Genomic DNA, 12894 nt, shown 5'->3' on the forward strand with positions numbered 1-12894 from the left:
ATTTTTAATCCTAGATTTTTCGAGCGTTGTTTTAAATATTTTCAATGCAGCATTTTATAAATTTCAGCTACGTATTGTATAAAATCAAATAATGTCTATTTTTATATTTCTGATAAAAAAAATATTCAAGATTAGATAAAGTACGATTTTTTTCATGTATTATATGCACTCTATTTCAGTAATCTACTGTGTCTAAGTATAGGTGATATTTATTAACGCCCACATAGTCGTCATGGTTCTATTAGGATTTACGGTATTTAGAAAAAAAAACAAATATATATATAGCTATTAATATTATATATATATATATATATATAATTAAGATTCTATATATATATATATATAGAATCTTAATTAATTTTCGTAAATATAAAAATTTTTAAATAAAAACTAGAATATTTTTCGATTTTTAACGTACATATTTAAAAAGTATATTTTGTTACTATGAACTCAATAAAAAAAATCTATTTTTTACAAGGAAATCATACAATATTGCAGAATTATTCACGATATATTTGAATTAGTAAAAATAGATCCATTAATAGTTTATCAGTTTTTAAAAACAGTTTACTTCCTTACAAGATTTATGTACTTTTTTTCTGAATTTCATGAAGTGATCGTAAACGAAACCTTTAAAGATTTCGTTTACGATCTTAAGAAATGAAAATTTAATGAAAAAGAAACCTTTCCTTTACACTATGCACTATAATTGAATATATTATAATAGAAATAAATCTGTAGGTGTTACAAAATATATAACATACAATTTTTATGTATTATAAAGAATTTCATCGTTGTTTTTACTTAAAAAAACTATTTTTATCATTAATTAATTAGCATAGGATGTTTTAAAAATATTTATGCTATACTGTATAAATACTAACGATTCAAAAAACTATTAATTTTTTTTGATTCACATAACTTTAAACTGCAGTGAATTTTTTATTGCTTACTTCCGTAAAAGAATATATAAATTGAAGAATAGTATATTTCAGATCTAAAGGGAGTAATCTAAGCGAAATTTTCAGAGCCTCTGACTATATACACCCCCGCATGCATTTTGTCTGTAATATTGATTTTTCCGTTGCCGCATTTTGACATTGGTAACAAACGTGTTTCGGTATTATAGCGATTACTAATTAAAAAGTAGACTATAAGACAAAACAATTGTGGAACCATCAAAATTTAACTTTATATTTTTATTACGTAATAAATTCGTGTTTTAGATTTTGCAGACTAATTTAAAATATGAATTTGTGACGTTGACAGATTTAATATTTAAAATATACGGTAAATTTGTCTGTTACATTTAAAATGAGTGTGCGATATACATTGTAATATTTTCCTTGGGAAAAATATATAAATTAAAAACATATTTATACAGAAGAAAATTATTTTCGTATAAACAGATTTTTGATATTATTTTCTTAGTTAACATATGAGCCTCTGTTTTAAAATTCAGTAAAAGAAATATAAATTGACAGATAACATTAAAGCAATAAATAAGAAAATATCTATAATTTTTGCTTTCGTTTAATAAAAATAAAAATAATAAATAAAATAAAATATTCTGTAAATTTATATTTTTTCACTAGATATCGAGTAAATTTATTTTCTATTTATATATACAGTATAATTTTATTTTACGAAATTTATAGCTATAAATAGCTGTTATAAATTTTATAGCTGTTTTATTAATTTTAAAATTAGAATTTATAAATAAACTAATTTAATTAAAGTTTTTAAAATGGCAACTTATTTAACATTTTTGTTTCACAATTAATATTAAATTTAAATAAAAAAAGAGAGCAAATTATAAAAATTTAAAGCTTGAAAGGCTGTGTGTATAGTTTTTAACGTTATAATATATTGTTGTTCCCAAAAACTGTATCCCTATAAATCTTAAACAATTCTTAATTTAGAGAATGTACTCTATTTGAAACGTTATTCTTTACTTCATAAAAAATTGAAAGAATGTATATCGTCTTTTTTATTAACTGTCACTAACAACAAATTTTGCAATTTTTTATCTTCTAAAAAATAAACGAATAAAAAATAATGATTAAACAATTTTTTACGATAAAATACGTTGTTTACGATATTTTATGAAGTCCTGTTTATATAATATATGGCGTGAAAGTTGAACATTGTGGATTTTATTATAGTGTTTATATAGTAAGATTATATAAAATTCTCATTTTAAATTTTTAATATTTGTCAATAGTGTAGTAAAATTTTAATATTAATAATAATAAAAGGAAGGACGTAAATGTTTTCTTTTCTCATATTGCAAAATATAGAAAGGAATTCTTATCACTATGTATTTTATTATTTGAGAAAGCATAAACCGAACCAAGACCGAAACTCAATTTTTCTTTTACTGTATTTTTTATTTTTACACGAAAATCTCTTCAAATATAAACTGTTTGTCACGAAGTATTTGAAAATGGATGAGATGCTTTGTATCTTTCTACAGAAAGTCATTCAAACAATAACATCGTTTTTAAAACTTCTTTTTAAAGTGTTTTTAATGCGTGTTATACACTTATTTTTTAAGATAACGCTCTTTTTTAAAAATTTTATCCGCACATGCAAATTGAAAAATTTATTTAAGTAAGTAAATAATGTTTATTCGTAATAGATTTACATCTGTTACAGAGGGGTGATACAGATGAAAACCAACCACGGTTGGCTTTGCCTTATTTAACATTTATTCCAATATATATTATTCCAATATATTCTTATATAACATTTATTCAAACATTTATTTCAATATCCAATATTCCATAGTGTTTATTCTCGTTAACTTAAATATGCAATTTTAATATTATAAACTTAATTATTTAAAACTATATCACATCTTACACCATTACAAACAAACACTTGTCTCATTATCCATTATCATTTTACTATATGGAAAAAATAAGTAGATGATATTTTGATTGACAAACTTAACCGATGCACGGAGGTTGTATCTATCTCCTAACTCTAGATGCCTCCTTACAAAATTTACACCATGTGAATTTTTGACAAAAAAAAAAAAAAAAAAAAAAAAAACCCTTAGACCAAGAAATCAGCAATTAGTAACCACCAATATGAGTATTCTGAAATTAGGTTATACCGCACAGAATTTTTAAATATAACAATCAGTGATATCCTAAGACAGGTAAATACCAAGAACGATCCCTAGCGGTAATTAACTTTCAATATAATCATTTCAATAATACCGTTGATGTTTTTTTTTCAGTTTCCTGTCGTAAAATACTATTGATAAGTATCACCGCCAGAATAAACAAATATATCTGTTTCTAAATTTTCTATTTTCCTAGTTTTAACCTTTCAAATATCTATTGTTTCTAACAATCCATTGGCATTAATCCGAAATGTTAATCAGTTCCTTCTCACAAAACCACTCAGTTGAACCACTTTATCCAGATTAACATCATATGTGTATTTTTGATTATCCTTTATATAATAGTCATCTTTTATAATTATTGTATTTCCATTGAGTTTTTCTTGTTTAATTATTGCATGTAATTTCTTCCTTCTCCATCTTGATCTCTTGCATAAATCTACAGTTAAAATTATTTTATTTCTCTCCTCATTACTAAAATTACCTTTTTTTTTCCAAAATTCTTTACGAATCAAATTTCTATCATGTAGGGACTCTAATGAAATTTTCACTATCGGTTTTATTTCATTATTAGTTAGTCTTACCAAACTTTCAATATAGCTGTTAGTTATACTCAATTCTTTATTTACGAACTGTTTAATTTCCTTTGCGTAATCAGGCAAGTTAAACGGGAAATTTATAACTATGATATTTTTTATTCTTCTCGTTAACCAGATTGTCTATTTCGAACTCCAACATACCTTTTATTTGGCCATTGTTCTTGGATGTTTCTTCCATCTATTCTTTGGGACAGTTTTGTCAACTCCCCATGAAAATATTTATTTTCCTTTTTCAATGAATTGACCTCAGTTTTAATTCCTTGTATTTCGATATGGAGCTGTGTAAATTTGTCCTGTATCGGATCGTATATCGATTTTAATGTGTACCGAGTCTCCTCCCGTACTTTTGGTTCTGAATCTCTTAATGTATCAAAATAATCATAAATTCTTGTTGTTCTCAATGTCTTAGGACTACTCCTACTGACCTCTTTCTCTATTTGATAATAATCTTCACTAATTAAGTCCTTTAGTTGTTTTTCTTTCCCTTTAGCATTATCCTTGCGTGGTCCCCCGTCCCTTTCTTTGCATATCCATTGGTTCATTTGTTGCGGAGATCGAGGTAAAGGTCCTGGATTTGAAATTAAATTTCTATATATTAAGAGTAAATGAAATAATATAGAAATCCCCTATATATTAGTGTAAGTTAAACTAGAATAGGATTACCTAAATCAGAATACGTCGTCATTTCAAATAGTGATAAATTTAAGTGTAAATTTTAAAATTTGTTTTCTTATTTATGTAATTGAAGTGATTTTACCGTATATAAATTAATATATTTTAACCGAAGTAATTTTTAAAAATTTAATTAATAAATATTTAGTGATGTTCTAATATTTTCGGTATATTCGCAATTCATGATTCAGTTCGAGAATCTTTAGTTTTGTACATTTAAAACAATTTCTCGTTTTATTTAGATGTAATTTCATTTCTTCATCAAAGAAGTTGAGTTAGTTATTTTGTTATTTAATGTCTATATCGTATGTATATATATAGTTTTTAATTGATATCCCCGATATTATAGCAATTTTTTACATTTTACTCGGTCTTTCTAATCTTCTAATCCAGTTGACTATTAAATATTTCATTTTCTATCATCATGGACGACACGATTATATAGCTTTTGTTTCTCGTAAATAAACAAATAATCGATTATCAGAATATTTCAGGAAGTTTTACTTGTCGAAAAAGAAAAATCTCCAATAGATTCCACTCACGCTGCAAATAAATAGGATACAAGATGAAGGACAGAGACTAGACAAGATCATGGAAGAAAATTCCAACGCCAAGGACAACTGGTGATTGGTAATCCTTATCCGGTGTTGATGAATTTTTTATACCAATATTGCATCAGTGTTAGTGATTAGTAGTCCTTTCTCGAACATTGATGTATGTAGCATAAATAGTTGCAATTGTTGATTTTATATCTTTCTTCTTTATTCTGATATTCGATTTATTGAAAATTTGATAAGTATTTATTTAGTAACTTTTAATTTGAATTTCAGTCTTTCGTAAAAAACTAAAATTCACATTCACATTTAAATCTATTGAACATGTTTTTACTTAAACTTAACCAAAATTTAATATTAACTGAGTAACTAACTGAGTAATTATTAAAAAAAAATCACATAAGGGACTAAATTTCATTATTTTATGAGTTTAATGTTAGAATAACTTCTAGTTCGCATGCTTTTTATTCACATCTAGAACTATATGTATTTAATTATCTATAGTTCCTAAAATTAATTTTAATGAACCATAAAAAACATCACATTTTAAATTTTATATATAAATTTATGTATATCGTAAAATTATTTTATATTTAAATGTAACAATACGAAATATTTTTATCTAAACGAAAATCTTAATTAAGAATTATTATTATTATGTTTCCTGTAATAATTGATTACTAAAATAAATTCCCATTCACATACAGATTCTGTATATAGATGAAATATGAAAACATGTACAAAATAGCAATTAAAAGCTAAGCTTTTGTTTAATTTTCGTTTAATTAACGAACCGAAAATAAAGTTTTGATTTGGAATTGCAATTAATTTTAACATATTGTGAAATAAAACACTGTAATCGATTCTGAATGCGTATAGAAACTATAATATCCCGAAATAAGAAATGTGGTTCTTTAAGGAATTTATCTTTTAGTTATGCTAGAATTGCACAAAGAAATGTAACAATCAATTTAATCTAGAATGCTGGCTCATTAAAATATTATATGACCCATCGAAACGTTATTATTTTTAGATTCATCAGATAGTGAATAGCGATTCTTATATAAATATGATGTAATAAAAGTATGTATGATGTTATATAAGATGAAAAGTATGATGTATGATGTTATATAAGATGATGTAGAAAATTTAATTAAAGACTTGTCAAACAAGAAAAACAAATATTCAATAGATAACCTATCATACCATGAAGCAAACATTTTGAAAACGGCTAGAAAATAGCACCTGTAAAGTTTATTTAAAATCTCGATTTGAACTCCAAATAGTCTGTTGAGTAATAGATCTGATTTTATCTCTAAACAATAATTTGAAAACATTTAAATAATTTTTAAAACTTCAATTATTGTTTTTAATTATCAAAATAATTACTTTCGAATTCGAATTTCAATAAAGCTTGATTCCGCTTATGTTTATAAGTTATGATTATCTCTACATGAAGAAGTTTGTATTTTTATGCTGATTTTCTTTGAAATAGAAATTGTGTAGAATAGGGGCTTTTACACTTTTTCTAATAAGTACCAGTTGCTGAAGACAGAGCCTAGCGTACCATTAACTGCATGACATCCATCTGTCCAATAAATCAATGACGACAGTGGCCCTAACGTTTCAGCAAACATAAGATAAGATGCAAATAAGACATTTCAGCTGAAATATAACTTCCCAGCTAGCCGATTTTAGTGGAAAACGTGTGCCTTTTATTCGACATTAAGATCCACATCTTTGGTGAAAGGGTGCTCGCAGACACGATTAAATTCGGTTCAAGGTTTTGGTTTCTAATGATTAAGGCAGCTCCTGGGTTTTAGTCTTTATATTAGCTATGGTGGAAAATGCTTTCCCAGACAAGTATGATGATCCAAATGGAGAGGTGCAAATGCTTTGCTTGAAACTGAAGAATACGTGTATTTTAGTTTCACTTCATAATTGTGTTAGTGATTTTTCTTGGAAAAGTTCATGCATATGATGATCTGATGCCATGTCTATCAGTGTTTCTTGCTGCTGGACGGAAAGCTTGGATTGCACCATATTGTCCATCACAAATGGCGACATAACCTAGCGACTCTCTTCCCTTACATAAGAAAGAGAAGTACGACAAATACTCAGAGGGCAGCATCTGCATATGTTCCACAATTACAGCTTGTATTTCATTCCTATAAGTGACAGTGATTGAATTCAGTTCAAGAAATTCGGACAAAATATGAAACGCGTCTAGATTTCTATGTGTAACATGATTCTGCCAGCAAAAGTTTCTTGTGAAATGCCGAAATTTTTTCTTCCATTGTAAAATTGTTGTATCCATATCCTTGCAGAGACAGATTCAGTTCGTTTAGTTTCCTGAGCTATGTCCGCAAGGTATGCAAGGCGGGAAACCACGATACGTTTTCGAACTTTTCTGCAAGAGGTGTCTTATCTTTTCCTCAAAGATATACAGTACTTCATCTCGAAGTTCAAAAAGCCTTGTGGAGACATTTCCTCTCGACAATCAATTTCGTGAGTTAAAATTGTTTTCTGAATGGTTCTTGACTTCTTGTAAATGTCGGATTAGAAGGACATCACGAATTTGTTTACTCGTCTATAAATCTCTTTTTTGTTGTTACCAAAAATGGCTTAAGTGATTCTTTCGGTGTTCGCTAGGGCTGAATTTTAAATGCAGAAAGGCGCATCCCGTTCCTACCTGGTTCTCTCAGCCAAATAAAACTGCCAAAATATATTTCGTTATGATAACTTAGTAAGCAAGTGTTCAATGAAGAATTTTCCACTTTTTCGCAATCTATTAATATATATTAAAAATAATTGCAAAATTTTCTTTTTATTAGTTAGCAGTAAATAACTGAAAATGTAGACAAAAAATTTGGTAGCCAAAAAAGTAACAAAAGAGACAACATTTTTATCCGCCGAATAGAAAATTAGTAGCTCAATTTGACAGAAAGCAGCCAAACCCGGAAATGATGGCAGTGGGAATCGCGGCTGCTGACAAAGTATTACAGGTCTGACGTTGGTTTCTGCTTCTTACTGGACAATCACATCACGTCGATATGAGTGGCAGTGTCGCTGCAAGAGTGATTCGCCCGACTGGGATCCTTGCATTTGCAGTGACACTACCAACTCCAATTTTTACCGTTTTCCTGTGTAAAAATTAATGAGTGAGGCAACTCACGTTTACAGCAAGTTATGATTTTGCTAGATCGAGCCAAGCCTCGCGTACCACTTCGTATTTGTAGGTGTACCAGCATTGGTACGCGTACCACAGTTTGAAAAACATGGGTGTGGTATATTGGCATGCAGTTTTTCTAGGCATATTTTTAGATGTTTTAAGAAAAAGTTTGTTTATTCTAATGATGTTAAACTAATATGCAGAACTATTTTTTAAAAAAGTGCTATTTTTTATGAATGTGCTAGAAGCGGATATTACAATTAAAATAATTGAACTTGTTATGTTTCAATTATTTTTCTTGTGTAGTGATCATTTCTTTGTACAAAAGTTTTATATTTAACCTCTTAAATTGGAGATTGGTACGGTTAAATACAGTATATACAGTAAAAAACAATATCAGCACATAGTATTACATGAATAGTTTCAGTGTTGTTATTATCAGTATTATTTAAATGTTATCGAATTACTTTTTAAATATTCTTATTCAGTTTAATACGTAAAATAAATTGTCTATTACATTCATTTATTTACTTAATCATTATAAACTTATTTCAGTTATGCACAAGATTGGTATTTTCTATCGTTTAGAATGCTTAACAAAAAACGAATCTAATAATTTAAATTTTATTTTTAAGGATTGAAAATAGTGAATGATAATTCATTCCGTCGTTTTTAATGGAAGATCGGTTTCGTGTTCTTAAGCACACAAAAAGAGGGAATTGATTTTACAATTGATAAAAAAAAGCTGTGATTTATTTTTAGGAATCTTATTTCGGAACTGATTACATCTGTATGAAAATAGCTTTGCAATTGCAATTGAAATATGGAAAATCGTCTTTGGTTCAATCATTGATTTGAAAATATTTCTTTCAGTTACCAATTTATATGCTTCTAGGTTAAGAATTTCATTCGTTGTAATATATTGATAATTATATTGTAACGTAGTTATATGATTGATCATATCGAATAAAAATAGAAATTTTCTTTAAAATTACTTTATACAATGTTTTAGGATAGTTATAAAATTTCAAATTTTATTTCTGAATGATCAAAATTTTTAAAACTATGTAAACACTAAAATTTACTACGTCAGTAATATGATATTTTGATTTTCTGTATATGAGTAAAAATATAAATAAATTTAATGATATCAATATTTCATATAATATCTATCAAATAAAAACCAAAAACATCTTTGTGAAACAAGAATAAAATTCTGTATTTTTAGACATATGGAAAAAATGTTTATGATTTTAAGTATACAAATAAAAATAAAAAACAACAAATATATACACTCAAAACCTCGTTGTTTGTGCGGTCTTTTTTTGTGCGATTTTTTATACGTGCAATGTGTTTTGTGCAATTATTTTGTGCAGTATACCAATTTGATTGAAATTCATATACCGCACACAAAAAATCACACAAAACAAATCGCACAAATAAGAAATCGCACAAAAATAGACCGCACAAAAACAGGTTTGAGTGTAATAGCTGTATATACAAATATAACTAATGCATTAATAATTGTAATTTTACCAATACATATATACCGTAACATATATTGGTGAAATTACTCAATACGATGGAATTGTTTCTATGGTAAATATATCATATTGAAAAATCAATGTATTGATACAGTATATCAGAATGAAGAATTAATACCCTCGGAATTATCTCAGAATTGTAGCTTAAGTTGTTAGGCTATCAATAAAAGAATGAAACCCTTAAGGAAGTTAGCAGAAAAAAGAGAGGAGGCAAAATAAATTTTTATTTGTGATTTATATTTAAATTTTAATACTGTTTTGTTTTTATATTTCTTACTTTATAAAGGAAAGTTTATAATTTAAAGTTTGTATTTAATTTTTATGACAAAATGAAAATTTCAATTTTTATATCCAAAATGTATACTTTTTTTTTCTCACGTGCTAGATCCATTTTTCTTACTTTTTTTTTATAGAGAAAGCTTGAAACTTTCTGTCCATGCTCTGTTAAAATAGGTAATTGAAGGCATTCTGAATACATTAATTTTGAGTCATAGTTATTACTTACAAGGAGGAGTTTTCAAGTGCATTCATAATTTAGAGAGCTGTAATTAGTCGTGGAATGAGAATTATAGTTTATTTCGATTTAAAATGTTTAGTTGTTTTAGAAGTTAAGAATTTATTTTAGTAACAAAGTAATTTATGGCAATTATCTAGTTATATTATTATAAAAAATGTTTATTGCGATATAAAGTATGAAAAACTAATAGAATTATAATTAGATAGATGATATTTTTGTATTTTTCAAAAGAATTATGTAACAGTTGTATGGACATATACAGGCGTATGTACTGTATATTATAAATCTATAAAAATCATGTACAGTATAATTGTGAAGTAAGAAATCGACTTAATTATGTTATACAATAAAAATAAAGTTTTGAACAAAAAGAAAATAATATAAACGAAATTAAATCATAACAGTTAAATATTTTAAATTGTTATAAATTTGTAAAATGAAACAAAAAATAGTTTTCCAAATTCCAAGTGGATGTCTGTTTTCATACAGCAGCAGTTCTTAATCTCTCGTCTTTCGTGTACCGCCATTCAAATATATCTGGAAACCGCAGGCTCTTTATCAGTATCGAAAAGCTGAGGCTAAAAGCTAGAATTATTATTTGAATGACAAGCTGAAATAAAAAGTCATTAATAAAATTCAAAATATTTATTATGACGAATCTAAAATATTAAAAATTATAAATAAAACCGAGAAGTACAAAAACTTGAAATAGAAAATTTGTTCTAAAATTAATTAATAGAAAAGTTGGTGTTATATCTCAACAAGTTTGGAAATATTTGGTTGAATACATGTTAATACTGATTCAAGATTTTTCAAATGATTTATACTTATTTTTTATATGAACTAAACCTAATAAAGTTTTTAAAAAAGCACTTTTTTGGGAATGGCATTAAAATTTTTATTACTCTGTCCGATAATTCTGGACAAATACCAAAAATTTACAAGAGAATTTAAATTGAATGGATTGAACTGAATGCCACTGTCTATGAAGAATTTATGAAGTTTTTTCTTCTCTTGTTATTAGTCCCGCAATTTCATTAATTTTTACGAATTCGATTTATACTTGTATCTGGAACGGAAAAATAATCGCGGAAACTGCCTTGCAGATCTTGTAAATGCTGAGCAAAGCTTTAAAAATCTCGTTAGATAATTTCTCATTTGTGTCAAAGCTGATTTAGAGGTTCGAAAATTAATCGCAATTTCTGTTTAGTTAAGCGTCCCCACAATTTCAGCTTGTTTTGCTGTTGTTTCAGTCTTCAACACTGAAAAATACTCCATTTGCTTTTTGAGACACTATTTGAGTGCATTTAAGTGTGACGACAAGTCTGACAAATACACCAATCTAGTTAACCAAGACAAATCATTCCAACAGTCGTTTAACGCAAATGGAGAATTCAGAGCCATTAAAAACAATCATGTCTCAATTTTTTAAATTGAAAGAAGAAATATCACTTTTCTGTGGGAAAGCCAACGGAATTTAGTAAGCAACAAAAGTATTGATATTCATTATCCATGAATTAACATAAGTTGTTCATTCTTGAATTTAATTACTGAGCCTTGATGAAATTGACTATTTTAATCGCTTTATTCAAGATGCGTTTCAGTTCTTCTGATGTCTTTTTGACACACAACTATTTTATGATCCATCAAATCTACTATGAGTCTAATAAGTCTTTCCAATTATGAATGTCTTTCAAACATTGCAATTGCATGCTCTTTACGTGTGCTGATTCCTACGCATTTCAATCAGTATATTTCATTTGATATGAGAAAGTCACCTGTAATATCAATTCTTCACTTGTTGTGTGCAGTTTTTCTCTTTTCAATATAAATAGAAACATTTTATATAAAGCTTTCACAGAATTTTTATTGTTGTGACCTGATGCAGTTTTCTTAAATTAGTTCTTTTATTTATATGCATCTTGAGATATACTTGAACAATCATGCAAAGATTGCGGCACACTTTATTGCTAAATATTACAGGACCAGGAGTTCGGAGTTCATAATTCCTTTTTAACGAGAGCTGACTGATACAAATTTTTGAAGTATAGTTGATAATGCATAGAAGTACACTTGTCGTTTTAATTTTTTAATTTATCTCGCGGCTCAGTTACAACGTCTCATTGTCTACCTGTGTGCCGCTACATACGAATTGAGAACGACTGTTCTAAAGAGCATAGAGAATGAACATCATTATGAAATATCACTCTACTAGGATATCAAAGTAATAATTTTTAATTTAATGAAGTTTAATATTATTTTTGAATCGTAATTAACAAACATATAGTCTAATCTAAGTAAATGTTATAAATTGTCTTCCTATCATTTTAGATAATAACATTTCGTGGTCGTGAGATCATAAAATGTTACATATCTTAAATACTAAAAAGACGATGTTCTGAAAGATATTCTTAAAACAACATTTTTCTATAAATACATTGAGTTTTATGATAATATACCGTATAATGATTCAATGTTCTAAATTGACTGTTGGCAAGATTTAAGGCTGCGTTTATGTAGATGCAAGAAGAGGAAAAAACAGGCGAAAGAGAACTTTTGGAATCAGAATTCGCACTCGTGATGCCGTTTATGCAAAAAAGGGAAAACGGAGTTTTCGAGGACAAGGGAAGAAAAATAGGAGAGGAAAGAAAAATACGCGAGAAAGTTTTAACAGGTTGAACTTTCTTGCATATTTTTCTTTCC

At 27.2% G+C, this 12894-nt stretch overlaps 1 protein-coding gene across 4 annotated transcripts in view; it reads left to right on the plus strand.

Annotated features, from left to right (window-relative positions):
• The window catches only part of LOC136988851 (intermembrane lipid transfer protein VPS13A-like), a 368680-nt gene that overhangs the window by 639 nt on the left and 355147 nt on the right, over positions 1–12894 (plus strand). The gene's annotated exons all lie outside the window — the stretch shown is intronic.

Source organism: Centruroides vittatus, unplaced genomic scaffold (genome assembly GCF_030686945.1).
Source record: "Centruroides vittatus isolate TY-2023 unplaced genomic scaffold, ASM3068694v2 scaffold_386, whole genome shotgun sequence".
NCBI lineage: Eukaryota > Metazoa > Arthropoda > Arachnida > Scorpiones > Buthidae > Centruroides > Centruroides vittatus.